This window comes from Stomoxys calcitrans, chromosome 5, assembly GCF_963082655.1.
Source record: "Stomoxys calcitrans chromosome 5, idStoCalc2.1, whole genome shotgun sequence".
NCBI classification, from domain to species: domain Eukaryota; kingdom Metazoa; phylum Arthropoda; class Insecta; order Diptera; family Muscidae; genus Stomoxys; species Stomoxys calcitrans.
The window spans coordinates 68,325,851-68,342,390 of NC_081556.1; the positions used below are offsets into that span (position 1 = coordinate 68,325,851).

The following is a 16,540-nucleotide window of genomic DNA, read 5'->3' on the forward strand; positions in this document are numbered from 1 at the left end:
TATGAAGGTAAGATTTTGTTGCTACATAAAATTCCTGCAGTTGAGTTAAGTAAGTTTAAAAATATGCTTGTCGAAGTTTTTTACAAATATTTGGAAACTTGTACAAAATACCCTGCTTAACAGTATAAAAAACATAAATTAAAAAAAAAATCGACATGAATCAGTAACACAACTTCCAAATTTGCACAAGAATCACACAATGTATATTCTGCAACAATTGTAATTGTCTGAACAAAGAAGTTCATATCCACAAAAAAAATGGACTGCTTGTTGGACAAAATAGTCGAACTTAGTATGTGTGGTTTTAATTTCACAGACGCCATACTGCAGTGGCTAGAATAGGCTAGGTTACTGTTGCAGTCTTACATCGAACTCCGTATATTTTTATGACTATGACTTTAAATGATAGCTATGATTTTAAATATGATTTGAATTTTCGTATATTATTAAATTTTGTATTTATTCTAGATTGATAAATATATTGTGCATAGAAACATACTTAAAGCCTCTAATATACAAAATTTTGTTGGTCTCTTTTGTACTTATGGTTGCTATATTCATATACGTTTATATGTATGTAAAGCTCTGTGTCACAACTAAATTGTTTGCTTCAATCTATTCCACGTGACTACAGCTTTTATAAATTGATATTGTTATATCAATTTGCTTTTCTGATTCGTTTCTTGGGGCTGTCGAATTCCCGCCATAGCTTTAAATTACGCGATGATTTATAATAGCCATGTTTTTAGTACTGGATACACAAGCCGTGAAGGAAAAAACACAATTTATCCAGTGCAAGTCTGTTTACTTTAAGTAGGGTACTCTGTTTTTAGTTTTTAAAAACTTAAAAAAAATATCTTAATTTACATGTTTACTTATTACTTGGGCCTTATTGCTAGTTTTAGGTCATTAGCTTAAAAAAAGCATTTCAATTCTTCACACATTTTTCATTTGCAATGTTTTTATATGGAGTTTCAAAGTTGTTTGCGTGAAAAGCAGAATAGAGTACTAATCCGAACACGGTGTGGTAATACCGTCGTCCAAACTGTCAAACCAATTCAAGGAAAAGAGTTAAAATATTTCTTAAATTTAAAAATTTAAAAATAATACTTGGAATTTTTTTGTGCCATTCACAGTAGATATACAGTTATGTGCAAAAAAAAAGTTAAGCGAATAGATGGAAAAATAAAGGATTCTAAAGCACATAAAACGAGAGCTAGATCGATGGTTAATAGTATTTTTTTATGAATGTAGACTGCAAAAACAACCCCTGTTATGAATGTATCAAACATGTACTGATATTTCACAAGAAAGCACTATTGCTACAAAAAGTCCAATTTTAGGTTGTGCAAAGTAATAGGGACATATGCAAAACAACTAAACATGGAAAATTACTATCGGAAAGTGGCTGAATTGCTGATAGAAAATGTTGTGAAATGCCGTAAAATGCATACTTAAGCCAGAAAACAAGGCGTATTTAATAAGGTGGCCGCATCAGTACGGCTGATGGGACTTGATATGTCAATTAATTTTTAAATTCGCTTTATAAAATTATAAATTTTAAAATAAATATTTTGTAAATTGATAAAATGGAAGGCGTCTTACAACTTCAATCGCTATTAGCTTCACTGAGGAAACTAAGGTTCATTGTGTCGCCCCCGAAAAAGATTCAAAAAGCGCTGAAGACGAAATTTACGGTGTACAATGCCAGACATAAGAAGGAAGAAGATAAGAAACCAACATGCATGACAATAATGGGGGCCTGGCCGGCTGGAAAAGTTCCCTCCAGTCAGCCATTTCAAGCTCCTATTGTAGTCAAGAAAGGCGAAAGGACCATTTGCCAGAAAATAATTTAGACAGGAAAAAGGTCTCCCTTTAGCCATAACCATGTACCTACCCCTGCAATTTCAGGCAGTGTCACAATAGGTTCTTTACCGTCTATAATGCGCAAGTCCGCCATGTGTGCAGCGCGGTGTCAAAGTCTTGACATTAAATAATTGATATTTTTCACATTAATAAAAAACTTTTTATTTCATTGGATTAAATTGCGTATAAAATATGAAAAATGTTGCAAAAAAATATTTATATTTTTTTTATTAATGGTCCCAGGCAGAGACGTAGCCAGGATCTTATTTTGTGGGGGCCACCCCACATTTTTCCAAAATCGAAAATTGGTAAAATTTTTCTGTTACTATGAAATTGGTAAAGATACAAAAAAAAAATTAAATTGTGGTCACTATTGAATGAAGAAACTGACCAATCGGTGGTGACATTTGGTCATAAAGTCAGAGCTGAATTTTGTTCTGATTGCAACACACTATTTATAGGCCGATTCTAACCCTTCAAAGTGTGGTTATCTTTGCGAATATCTTAGTTTTATAGTGAAAGTTTCGACAAATCAGCTTCAGTATTTTGATGAAATTTTTTCATTTGCGCTCATTTTTGCTCTCAATGATTTCAACAGGTTTATGTTTGTGTCGGTCATTAAGCAACTATAATTGTTAAAAATTAAAAAAATAAAATTTTACCAATCTTTACGTATAACCATCTACATTCTGCTTTAATGATGTCGCTAATTTCTTCTTCAAACTAAATTAAAATCGATCGAAAATCCGGTTTTGATAGAAAATATGTCCGGTAAAAATTGCATCCAACTATTTTCGTATATGTTTATAATATCCATCTGGTCTATAAGTCTTAAAGACTTCCTAATTTCATAAATAAAAGTCTCATAGATAAAAGTCTGCTAACTAATATTATTTTAACACATTTCCTCACTTAAGGTGGGTATTAAGTTCGTGTTTCACAGTGAACATTTATATTTTTTACGATTACTTTTTATAGATAATTGATTTTGAAGCAAACTGGCATTCCCATTATTTATGATAACATTTTAATAAAAGTGTTTTGTCATCAGTGATATTTTTTGTAGTTTTTCAAAAGTTATCGTGAAGAACATGGGTATTTCACTGTGAAACACGAACTTAATACCCACCTTTAGCGAGCTTGGAATTTTTGTAAATATGCAATTTGACATGTCGAATTTCATTAAGATTTTCTTGCATAACACACAAGGAAATCATTATTCGCAGAAATTCAAAAAGTACATTTTAAAACGTTTTAAATGATATTTTACTGTGCTCAAATCTACGGTCAAAGCCAACAGAACTAACAAATTGCTACAATAATTTTCTTCCCTTAATCACTATGAGCACCTTATCAATCGATTTTAATACTGTATTTTAAATTTTGAAATTTCAAGAAAAAAATGGTTTTATTTGAAATAAAGATTTTAAAATGTATATTAATTAAAATGTGTTTCAGAGTCCTTAACATTTTTTATAATTAAATATTACTAATTTTTCTTTGGAAAAGTTTTTCAGACTAACTAGCAAATTATGTGTTAGAAAATTTGTTGTTTAATGCTTGTTTTTCTGATTAATTAAACAAATTGTTGGCAAGAAAATTCCACGACTGAAACTAGTTACAACAATTTTTCCCGTCATGTTTTGGGGGAAATTTGGCTTGTCGAAAGTAGGCAATTTATTACATCCCAAAAATCAAATGAAAAATTCTCAAAATTCCTAGGAGTGAGATTTCTGGAATCCGTTTTAATGTCTTGTTGCATTTGATGGTTTCAATATTTAAAAAAAAAATAAATTTATAGCAATAATCCTACTTCTTTTGACAGCAGGTGCGATTTAAAGTTAAAATCTTTAAATCCAACTTACTTCGCTACAAAATGATGTTTGTTGTTGTATAGGCTAAGGAAATAAAAAGAATTTAGTTTTTAAAAAAATTTTAAAATTCAAAATATTTAAAAGAATATAAACTCTCTAAATTATTTATACATAAAATTTCATCAAAATTGGACAACGGAATCGACGGTCAGCCGCAATGTGTTAAAGTTTTGTCTTTTAAAATATTTTTTGAAATTTGTATATAGAAAAAATTTTAGGAAAATGTTGTTTGGGAGAGGTAAATGTTTATGCAAAATGTAGTGTCGCAAAATGCAAAATTTTATTGAAATTGATAACAAATTTTGCCTTTAGAATAAATTTAATTAACATGTTGTCTTTAGAAAAATTTTATAGACGTTTTGTCTTTAAAAATTAATTTCGAGGGAGGTCCGGCCCGTGTTGTTATGTTTTTAATGAATGTTACGCAGAAATGTTGTCTTAGAAAATTTTCATTAAAATTAATTTGGAAAAAATTTCATTAAATTTTTGTTTTTACTAAGAATTTCATTACCTGAGGGCAAACCCCCCTCCCCCCTGGCTACGTTCCTGGTCTGTAAAGAGTATAAATGTACATATTATATATTAAAATATATTAAATTAAATAGGAGTAAATGCTAATCTTAGTATTTTGCGTACAATACCATGAATTCTAGATCCACGTGTGTTATCTTTCATTATCAGTGCCCTAGTCAATATAATCTATATATGGATAATAAAATATTAAAAAAGGATAATATTAATAATATGTATTTATAAATACCACGATTACATTCTGCGATAGCCTCAAATTTTTTGGGTTTGGCACATACGGCATTTTTCGGCTTATTTATTTATTATTATTTTCGGCACTATTTCAGCACACAATTTTTCACAATAAATTTGTTTAATTTCAAAATTATAAAAAAATACCTTTTTTTTGTAGAGATAAAAACCATACTTCATATTTTCTTGATTTTTTTTTTGTCCACCCAGTGAACCAAACGTTCAGTCAGAAGTCAAGTTCAATTCGGTCAGAAGTCTGTACGAAAGACGGAAAATTTATCCGAATTCACATCCGAGATCTTCTGAATTCTTAACGAAAAATTTATGGAGTGGTTGGTAAGACTTCGGAACGAAATGTCGGAGGGAAATCTGATGTTTCTGACAGAAACAGAAACATGGGAAATTCGAGACTTCTGACCAAATTCTGATGTTGAGTCTTAATGAATACGTATGTATTTTCCGACTTGTCTTTTCGATTTTTGACCGAAAATATATTAGAATTCCTTTAGAATTCGAATGTTTTTTCTGATTCATCGTATGAATTTCTGACCGAATTCTGGAATAAAAATTCGGATGTACTTTCCGACTTGTCACATCGAATTCTAACCAATTCCGAAAGAACTCTTACAGTATTCGAATGTGTTTTACAACAGTTCAAATTGCATATTTGCTGTTGAACATTCCATTAAGAATTAACTTTCTATAGCCGAATCCGAATGGGAGAAGTTTTTACATGGCATAGTTCCTCACGACTGAAAAATTTATTGGATATTCCCGCCAGGAATCGAACATCATTTGATGTTCCCGCCAGGAATCGAACATCCCGCATTCAGCATCATAGGCGAGCATACTAAACAAAAATATGCAAACAAGCAAGCTCAAAAAAAAGACAAAAACATTCGATAACGAGTTCAGACATCGTTCGGAATTCCTTCCGAACTGTCGGGAAAAATATCTACCGCTAAGAAAAATGTGCCACAAAAAAGACAAAAATAATACGAAACAGAGTTTAGAATTCCTTCAGAACTGTTGGCACAACAGTCGAATGTTCGGAATTCCTACCGATCCGTCGAAAGAAAAATTAAAAAAAAAACATACGACAGGACGTTCTGACATCGTTCAGAATTCTTTCATAACTATCGGAACAAAAATTCCTACAGACCAAAAGTCCAGAAACCTTATCGATGCGTCGGAAGAAAAAATTAAAACAAAGATCTATTGGAAACAAGTTCACACAGACAAGCACTCCAAAAATCGTTCAGAATTCCTTTCGAACTGTCAGACGAAAAATTAAAAAAAATCTACAAGACGTTCAGAACTCTTCTATAACTGTCGGAATAAAAATGCCTTAAAAAATCAAACAGTATTCGAAACGATTTCGGTAGGATCTTGTAGTCAGATTTCAGAATTTGTACAGAAATGTCTGGCATCCGAAATTTGGTTCACTGGGTAGCCACACCACTTTGTGTCTGTGTGTGATGGAAGCTAGACACTGTCTTATTTGCACTTCTTTTCTTTTTTTCAACGTATGCCTTATGTGCCAATCACTTGCCGTGATACAAAAAATATCGAATTTCTATATCAATAATAATTAAATCAATTAACAACTTGTTTGAAAAGATTTTTTTAAGTCAATAACATGTTTAATCAGTCAAATTAAGGTCTGATTTTCTGTGTATAGAGGGCATCTTAAAATTTACAAATAACGCTAAAATTCAACAGAATTTTATTTATACGTTTTCTGGAGACTAAAAGCTACAATAGTCAGTTTGATATTCTAACTGGAAAAGAGTATTAAGCACGCGTTTTAAAACAGACAATCTTGGTATAGAATCAATAAAATATCTTTTCGGGGTGGCCCCCAAAGTCTCCGAATCTAAATTCGATTGAAAATGTTTGGAATATCATTAAACTCAGATAAGGGGAATACATCAGTCCAGTTACCCATTTCAGCTCCACAGGTAATTATACAAGTTTCGGTTCACCATAACTGAACCGAACAAATAAAACAAACAGCACACGTTTAATATTTTCGTAACGGAAGTTGTTTTTGCAGTCTACATGCATTACAAATTGGTCAAACCATCGAGCTAGCTCTCATTTTACGCGCTTTAAAATCCTTTATTTGTTCGCTATACCTTGCTGTGCACATAACTGTATTCTTTTTAATTTGCCACACTTATTGTGAAAAACATACCAAGGCTGGCAATCCTGGGGAGAAATGTACGACATAACTTGCAATGGATATTTATGCAGAACTTCGTTGTTCCGAATTGAATAGATTTCATGATTTCATTTCCTTTGCACTTTGAGTAATAAAATAAAACAAGGCCTATGTTTTCTGCTTGATTTCCAGACACTTTTTTTATAACCATTGCAGTTCTCGATGTCATATTTTACTTCGAATTAATTGAACTGCGTATTTGTAAACTAAAATGTAAATAGACAGACTTCTCTCTAAATGAATTTCAGTTTAACGCTAAAAACACTAATATTAATCGGAAAATACTAAAGTTAAACAACACAAAAATTATTTTTAATTCTCTATTGCATTTGTTTATAATACCTTGCATGAAAAGATGTCGCCAGATTGATGATTATGCTAACAGGTGCAGAATAGGGTTTCAGTCGATGCTCGTACGTGTATGTATGAAGTGGATTGCTTTCGCGGTATATTTGAACTTTAAAATCTTCAATGACATTTCAAAAATGTGGCTCTGCAATAGGCCAGCATGCCCATTGGTGCAGTCATACGAACAAAGAAGAGTTGCTGACATTGACGCCATTCAGTTTTGTTAGTGCAACAGCCTCGTTTGGTATTAAAATGGCAGACGTGATTTCCAATTTCTTGAGTACATATTGATGTTAGTAACATGCCTGGATTATGTTATATTAAGTTAAACGACACGCGCAGTAGCTAACCGTTTCACTATATACATATATGTATTTTTTTCTCAACTAGTATTTGTAGGAATTCACCACAACACGCTAAGGATTCTTAAATATACAAGACATCGTATTATTTTGAGTGACATAACCTAAAAAATTCATATTCGAATTAATTATTTATAAATAATATCCATATAAGATAAGCCAACGTGGTGCAGAAGTTAGCATGTCTGCCTTTGACGCTGAACGCCTGGGTTGAAATCCTGGCAAGACCATCAGAAACAAGTTAGAGCGTGCTAAGTTCGGCCGGGCCGAATCTTATATAACCTCCACCATGGATTGCACCTGTCGAGTTCTTTACGCAGTATCTCTTTTTAGGCAAACAAAGAATAATGAATAAGAACCAAAGGCGAGGAGGAGAAAGAGGAGATATATCAAGTTATAGTCCGATTCGGGGCTCAAGAAGCAAAATCGGGAGATCGGTTTATATGGGAGCTGTATCAAGCTATAGATCGATTCAGACCATATTGCATACGTATGTTGAAGGCCATGGGAGAGGCCGTTGTACAAAAATTGGGCCAAATCGGATGAGAATTGCGCTCTCTAGAGGCTCAAGAAATCAAGATCCGAGATCAGTTTATATGGCAGCTATATCAGATTATGTACCGATTTAAACCATTAGCACAGTTGTTGCACGATTGGGTTGATATGGCAGCTGTATCAAAACATGGACAAATTTGGCCCATTTATTGGGTTGCCCAAAAAGTAATTGCGGATTTTTTAAAAGAAAGTAAATGCATTTTTAATAAAACTTAGAATGAACTTTAATCAAATATACTTTTTTTACACTTTTTTTCTAAAGCAAGCTAAAAGTAACAGCTGATAACTGACAGAAGAAAGAATGCAATTACAGAGTCACAAGCTGTGAAAAAAATTTTCAACGCCGACTATATGAAAACTCCGCAATTACTTTTTGGGCAACCCAATACAATCCCAACCGACCTACACTAATAAGAAGAAAATTTCAAGCTGCTTGCTTTACCCCTTCAATAGTTAGCGTGCTTTCAACAGACGGATGGACATGGCTAGTTAGACTTAAAATGGCACGACGATCAAGAATATATATACTAAGACCCCAGTCTTAGACGCAATTTTCGAGGTGTTACAAATAGAATGACGAAATTAGTTATCCCCCCTAATACTGGCGACATTTATAAGGTACCTTACCGTGTAAAACTTTTCCCCAAAGAGGTGTCGCTCTGCGGCACGCCGTTCGGACTCGGTTATAATGTGGAGGCCCCTTATCTTTGAACGTAAAGCGCATTTTATATTTTAATTTTCAGTTTTTATTTTCATCGTTTAAAGCACGCTTCTATGCACGTTTATCATATAAATAAAAGTAAACATTTTATAATGGTGTCAATATTTTACATACTAAGCTTAACATTCAAATAATAATTGCGCCATCTATGGGCTCAACATAGATGACCCGTATGACTATATTTTAGGTTGTAGACTGTTGTAAACGTCAAAAAAGTCTTATAGTTGTAAAAAACGCGTAAAAATAGTAAATGTCATAAACTTAGAAAATGCTCTGCTACTTGTTTAGTTGCGAAATCATTCCATTGTTTAAGGTTTGTTGTTGTTGTTATATTTCAAAATTTTAGTAATGTTAAAAAGGTTTTGCCTTAATTTTTTTATATTCAGCGCCTTGCGGAGTTGGGAAAGTATGTCATATACTTCGGAGCTTTCGACAGACCATCTCTGGGGTTCAAGTAGTCAAACGTGAAGATCAATTTATATATGTTATACCAACTTATAGACCGATTTGGATTATTCTTGCTACAGATGTAATTTGTATTTGTATTTATTAATAGATTCACATACAACAAGATTTGCATCTTTTAATTACAGGATGTGACTTACACTGGCAATACAGATAGAATAAACTTGTTCGTTTTTTGTTCAATAATAAAGGTACATTTAGTATTATTAATTGAATTTCTTATTAGATTCTAGACTAAAACTATTTAAAATGGTTATATAAGGCTTTTGGATTTGTGGGGGCAGGGAGTTTCACAGGCGTATCGTTTTGTAATAGAAATGCCATACGGAGATCAGCAGTTTATGTTGTTATCCTTCTGTTGGATCTAACCGTTGTTATTTTGTTGTACACGTATTCAGGTCATCTATCTTGTGTTACATTAGCAGCGCTTTTATATTTAGTAGACCCCAAAACGTTAAGAGCCTTCTTACTCTTTGCAAATTTTGAACAGCTATCGTAGCGTCTGAGACCGAAAACGTACCTTATAATGCCTTTATTAGCCGTTTTCATGCGAGATTTGCTTCTCGAATCGCATTTTCCAAACAGTTCACAACCATGCAGTAGCACGGGGTAAAGATATGCATTTGCCAGGAGCGATCGAATATTTTTGGTGTGTACAGGTGTGTTTTATAGAAAGTTCTCAGGATTCTAAATAATTTTCCAGTTGTCGCAATGAAGTGGTCATTCCATGTAAGGGTTCTGTTTAGAATTATACAGAGGATTTTTACCTTAGACACCTGGGATTTTTCTTGATTTCCAACACGGATGGGATATTCACACATGACTTCTTGTAAAAGGTTCTAGAACAAAAAACCAAAATTCTCCTTTTTTGGATTTATGTTGAGCCTATTTTTTTACCCATTTGTAAACGCTGCTTAAATCTTTCTTCAACTTCGATTTTCCATCCATTAAATACGATTTAGGAAAACTTAAATATATTTGAACATCGTCGACATATATTTGTAACGTTAAGTTGACGGAGTAGGTCATTTATATATATGCAAAACAGTAAGGGTCCCAATATTAATCCTTGAGTCTTCAGTTTGATACAAAAGCTATTGCAGTATTCGAAAAATTAAAAAAGTCTTTGAAGCTTCCTGCATAAGATATACTGATCAACACAATCAAACGCCTTAGAATGATGTAATAATACCAGACAAGAGACATTGCCATTATCCAAGTTCGACCGAATTTCTTCCGTCACATCAATTAGCGCAGTTGTACAGTTATGTAGAGTTATTTGATGGGAGATTATACGATCAAACGCTCAAACGCATTTGATGATTTTGGTATTGGATATTGGTTCGTTGTTAATATGGTATTCAATATATAAGTTACGTATTGAAGTAACAAATTTAATATAATTTTTCAAATTTGGGGTCATCTAAACCAACTGTATTTGATTTTACTGATTAACAGCTCTTTGCGACATCAAAATATTCGATACAAGCAAATTCGAAAGCAGAGAAAGGGTGGAAAGTCCGCGGCCATAGTTCATCAGAAGTGGATGTAACGGAATTCGGAGAATTTTCTAATGATTTAATAAATATTTCATTTAATTTATCTGGATCTTCATTCCCTGCGCATGATTCCTATTTCTCTTATTGTTTGCCATTTCTTTTTTTTGAATCAGCAGCCCATATAGCGTGAAGTTTGTTGTGGCACGGAATTTATTTGCATCATTCTCACGTTTTCGTTAAGAAACTCCAACTAGCCCTTAACTGGCACCATTTGGAATATTTCACTTCAATTTATGAAAAGATATTCTCTCATTAGAATATCATAATTCACTTTTCTATAATTGTAATACGAGGGTTGCCTTTTATATGTCGGGATTAGAGACCACAAAAAAAATTATTCATCGAAAATCGCTTTATTGTTTTTCAAAATAATCCCCAGTAAGATCTATACACTTTAGCATGCGTTTGAATCAATTATCGAAGCACTTGATTGAGGTATCTTCAAAACATCCATTCTGAATCAACCGCTTCTTCAGGTGTCGAAAAACGTTGACCTCTCATTTTTTTCGTAAAGGAATAAAAAGAAGTCATTCGGTGCCAAGTCAGGACTATACAGCGGATGACTCATCAAATCGATGTTTTGAGTGCTCAAAAATGCAGATGTTTGAGCCGATGTGTGAGAGCTCGCATTGTCGTGGTGAAGAGTGATTCGTCTTCGGCGGTTGGTTTTCTTGATTTCTTGGAAGATAAGTGGCACTCAGAATTGACTGTTCTGAGTTGTTCTAGTGGTACGATTATGACATGTCCAGTTTTTCCGAAAAAACAGGCGATCATTTTCTTGGAAGTGCTTCGTGCGCGAGCAACTTTTGTTGGATTTGGCTCATCTTGAAACAGCCATACTGTCAGTTGTTTAATTTCGGGCTCATACGTGTAAATCCAAGATTCATCACCTGTCACGATGTCATAGACGTGTTTCGAAGCACCGCGATCGTATTTTTGTACCATTTCTTTCGACCAATCGAGCGATTGACAAATTGTGTCTGAACCAACGCGAACAAATTTTTGGACGGTCAAATGTTCATGCAATATTGAAGTACATATACTCCCATTAATGCTTAAGGTTGTCTCAATCTCACGAAAGGTCGCATGACGATCCTGCTATATCAGTTGGCGCACAGCATAAATGGTTTTTGGAACAACAACTGATTTTGAACGACCTTCAAAAAATTCGTCTTGGAGTGAACTACGACCTCGGTTGAATTCACCATACCATCGATAAACACTGGTCCTTGATTGAGCTTGATAGCCAAAAAGTTCATCGATGCACTTTTGTTGAGTTAATCCACGACGAAAGTTGTAAAATGTTCACGATTTGATTAAATTTTTTTAGGCGAGATGGATCTTTTGAATGAATCTCGTATGTCAAAACGTTCTGAGTACGTATAACCTCAAAAATGTTAAGCTTTGCGATAGAGCTGTCAGTTGGCAGGTCCCAATCCCGAAATATAAAAGGCAACCCTCGTATTTCTTTTCCGGTTAAGGAGGTGGCGGCTGATCATCATAAGCCATGAAAATAAGGTCATGTTTTGAAAAACATGATGCGCTTAGTTGGTCATAAAACACAACCTTTTCCATCTTGTTGACTGGAAATAAGTCCAATAAGCTATTGAAGAAAAATGGGTCGGCATTGTCGTGTTTACTGCCTTCAGTCCAATAGCTCTAAGGGATTCAGATAGAGTGGTCTCTTGCAATAGATTGGAATTTAGATCGCCACCGATAACAATATCATCCACAGATATATTTGATAAGATGTCTACTAATGAGTCTGATGGTGCGCACCTGTTAGGTCGATAGACGCAGCCAAGAAGGTATTTACTAGATCCAATCAAAGCTTCGTAAAGATTGAATCGACTTTAGCATTATTATCTGATTTAAATAAAACCTTACATTGAATATTACATTTGATATATATTGCTACACCTCCTTCAATTGAGTTTCTGTCATTTCACTAACATTTATATCCACATGCACTTATTCTGGCATCGGTAATGGAAGCGTTGAACCACGTTTCGGAAACGTATACAATTTCTATTCCTGACATCTCAAAGATATATTAATATTCCTCAATTTTATTTGTCAAACTGCGCATTAATATGGCAAATAAGCAAACCACTTTTCTACTTACATTGAATTCAAATAACATGTTTTGAGCCGTCATTGAAACTGCTTACTTTACATCGACAAATATAATAATGTGGGCAACGCAAAAAATTAGAATTAAGTTTTTTTTTCTTCCTACTAATTTTTTGTAAAAGAAAAAATAGCTACAGAAATAAACGCAGTACTTGGTGTTGGAAAAATGATCTGTATGTAATAGATCATAATACTTAAATGTTGAGGCGAACAAATTGTTCTAGATGGGAGGGACTTGCTAATAATATTACTTTAGCATCGGATGTAGTTTTTATATAAATTAGGCCTCGATATGAGAAGGTAGAGGCAATCACATTTTCTCCTCTCAGTTTTATTATAATTGTTTGCTGTAAGAATCTCATTGATTTGGATTGGGTTGTCCGAACCAAAAACCCCGAGCTAAACAAAATCCACATCATCTGAATGCATGCTACAACTAATAATGTTAATGTTGAAGGAAAGACTTGTCACGCACATCAACAAAAGAGTTGATGGAATTGGGTCAAAAGAATTTAGCATAATTGAGCGCCAAATGCAGCGAATTGATGAGAATTTAAAAATCATAGATGAGAGAGCCTCAGTGGCAGAAACGGAGTTTAGAAAATTAAAGAGTATGGAAGAAGAAATAAAATGATTGAGGACGCGGGCTGAAAGACAAGATAATCTATCGGTAGCATGCGATATGCTTATAAACGGAATACCATATGATTATATTGGCTAAAGTCGCTCGTCGGTTTTGGGCAAATCTAGATTTGCAAACAACCACTGAACACACATTTCCGTTGTGTTCCTCAGTCATGAGACTTCCTTAAATCTACCTTTGCCCAAATTAATTGCTTTATTGAACTATGCTGAATTGCAACTGGCACATACATATCTCCTTTTTGTGTGCTGGTAAATATCTCATTCATGAAACTTCCTTAAATCTGCCTGTTCCAATTTAATTTTTCCATTTTTGGGCTACCTACCACGACATCATTTGTTCCTTGATGTCCCTTGATAAAACATACCAATAGCACTTGTGTGAAATGCAACAATAGCGTTTGTCTCTTGCTTTTTATCATTTGCTATTGGATGTTTGTTACTTGAAAACCCATTTTTTAATACAATTTTTCATCACTTGAATGTCGTTTTGTTTCGCACACCATACGTGATCTGTTGAGTGTTGGGCATACTGCTGTTCTGAAATTTCGAACGTTAAAATTAGCCCAGAACGCATGAAAACTCAAAAAAAAGCATATTGTAACTAATCTTTCAATTTTAGGGGTATATATCGTAATTTATTTTCTTGGGTTGCCCAAAAAGTAATTGCGGATTTTTTAAAAGAAAGTAAATGCATTTTTAATAAAACTTAGAATGAACTTTAATCAAATATACTTTTTTACACTTTTTTTCTAAAGCAAGCTAAAAGTTACAGCTGATAACTGACAGAAGAAAGAATGCAATTACAGTCACAAGCTGTGAAAAAATTTGTCAACGCCGACTATATGAAAAACCCCGCAATTACTTTTTGGGCTTCCCAATACTTTAATTTGGTATTCTTTTACAGAAGAACACAGAACACTCAATGAAATTTATTATTCAAAATGGGAAAAATATTTTCTAAAAGAGGAAAAGCAGACATTACTGCTGTTTTAGCAAATATTGCTTACTGCAATTTCAGCTAACAGATGCATAAAACACAAAAATCTGCTAAAATATTAAAAGAAAAATCTGCTGAAATGAAAAAAATTTTTGCTTTCTATTTCGTCATTTATGGCCGATCATGCGTCCTAGTTCGGGCATTTTCACAATGGGAGCCGACACTCGCAAATAATGTTGGAAGAGAAGATTTGTGGAATTTTACTTTAACAAAATTAACTGATCACCAGATCTTTGTACACGTAGACATTCATTTTGAAAAGTGTGGTAATTTTCTTGTCAATTTTAATGCTCTTCTAATGCCTACACTGTCGTGGCTACTGGCTTTGTAACTCATTTCTACTTATATCGAAATGTCAATGTCTCATTCAAGAACGTCCTTAAATCTGGCAGTGCCAACATTTTTTGGACTACCTGGGACAGGTGCCTACTAGTCAATATTTCATTCAACAAAATTTCTCAAAACTGCTTGCCAATATTTTTTAGTCTACATACGTATTGTCTCTTATTACTCTCGCTTTCTGTGAGGAAACCCATTTGTTTGGTTTTTCTGATATTTTGCCTTTTAACACAACAACGACATCCATCTCTCGTCTTCAGTTACGTAGAACAACAACAGAGCAAAATTTATTTAAACAGGAAGTGATCCTACCTACTTTTGTCTCTCTCTCTATGTCATAAAACGCAGCGCACATGCGCCTGCGCTCAAAACTGTTTTACAAACTCTTTGCAAATTAACTACCAACAATCAGCAGACAGTGTTTTCTATTTTCAGCAAACTTTTTCTATGAGTGAACATTTGTCCCATTAGCCAAACTTAAAATAGCATTCCATAGCCAAGCTGATGTATACGTCAGGGGCAGCTGTCGTATTCTCTTTCTAGGCGGTTGTAGAAGATATCCTTGGTCTTCTTGTCTAACCACAAATCCGCAGCCAAATTTTGCCTCATGTAGTGGCAGCTTTCGTAGAGTTCATCAACGTTTGGTGTTGTTGTAACACCATTTCCGGTCCATCGCACTTCCTGTAAGGCGGTAATATTTGCCTTGTACTACTCCAATTCATTCGCAAGCGCGTATACTACACTTTCTCTATAAAGAGTCCGGACATTTTGTTTGCGTGGGTCGTCAACTTTTGGGAAGTTCGTTTTAACTTTTCTTTTGTTTCTCGTTAATCGTAATCGTTATAGCCGCCCCTAACCTAGAAACAGATGCTGATGTTGGCCTTTGGTTGTTTGAAGGCGCCAATAATGTCATTTTGAGTATCATTGGCACTTAGTATTTAAGTAAGAGTCAGCGCCACTTCACCCCACTGAGACCCTCCTTGAAATTGCAGACTGCCCACGACAGCATTTGCAACTACTCCACATAAGTACGAAGCTTTCCACCTTTTGCATCCTGTGGACCACCCGGTATTACCGTGATAACGATAAATACCACACAAGTCCGAGCTCAAAGTTCCAACCCGTGTGGTCCTCACAGTTATCCCTTGTCGGGCAGGTATAAAATAAATACAAAATAAATACTAAAGTAAAATTTATGCTTAAAAATCATGTGCACGAGTACGCCTAAAATTGGAAAAAATTTTTATTAATGCAAGGTAAATGCTTCAATCGTCGTTTAGAAATCCAGAAATTTAGAATAGATGAATAAACCAAATGAAAATTCAAATTGTTTTTCAGAGAAATTTTTTAGTAAAAACAGTAAAAATGTTTTCAGTAACATCAGAAATTCTGCTGCAATTTTACAAGCATATAACGTAAAAGTTTTTTGCAATTTGCCAATTTTTTAACGAATTTAAATAACAGCAGACAAAATAATTACTACTGTTATATTAATTCTTCCATAAAAAATTAACTCCTAAAAATTGAGGCATATGCCTCAATTGTTATTTAAAAGTTTAAAACATTTATAAGAATTCATTCAAAAGTTTGAAGTTTTTAACTTTTATTAGCAAACAGTGTTTCCTGATATCAGCAGACTAATTTCGCTGGGTGTATGCAATCCAATTAACAATGTCTGAGGAAAATAAAG

General features: G+C 33.8%; 1 protein-coding gene across 4 annotated transcripts in view; it reads left to right on the plus strand.

Moving 5' to 3' along the window:
* Positions 1-16,540, plus strand: part of LOC106094161 (TRPL translocation defect protein 14) — a 61,304-nt gene that overhangs the window by 26,775 nt on the left and 17,989 nt on the right. The window lies entirely within an intron of this gene.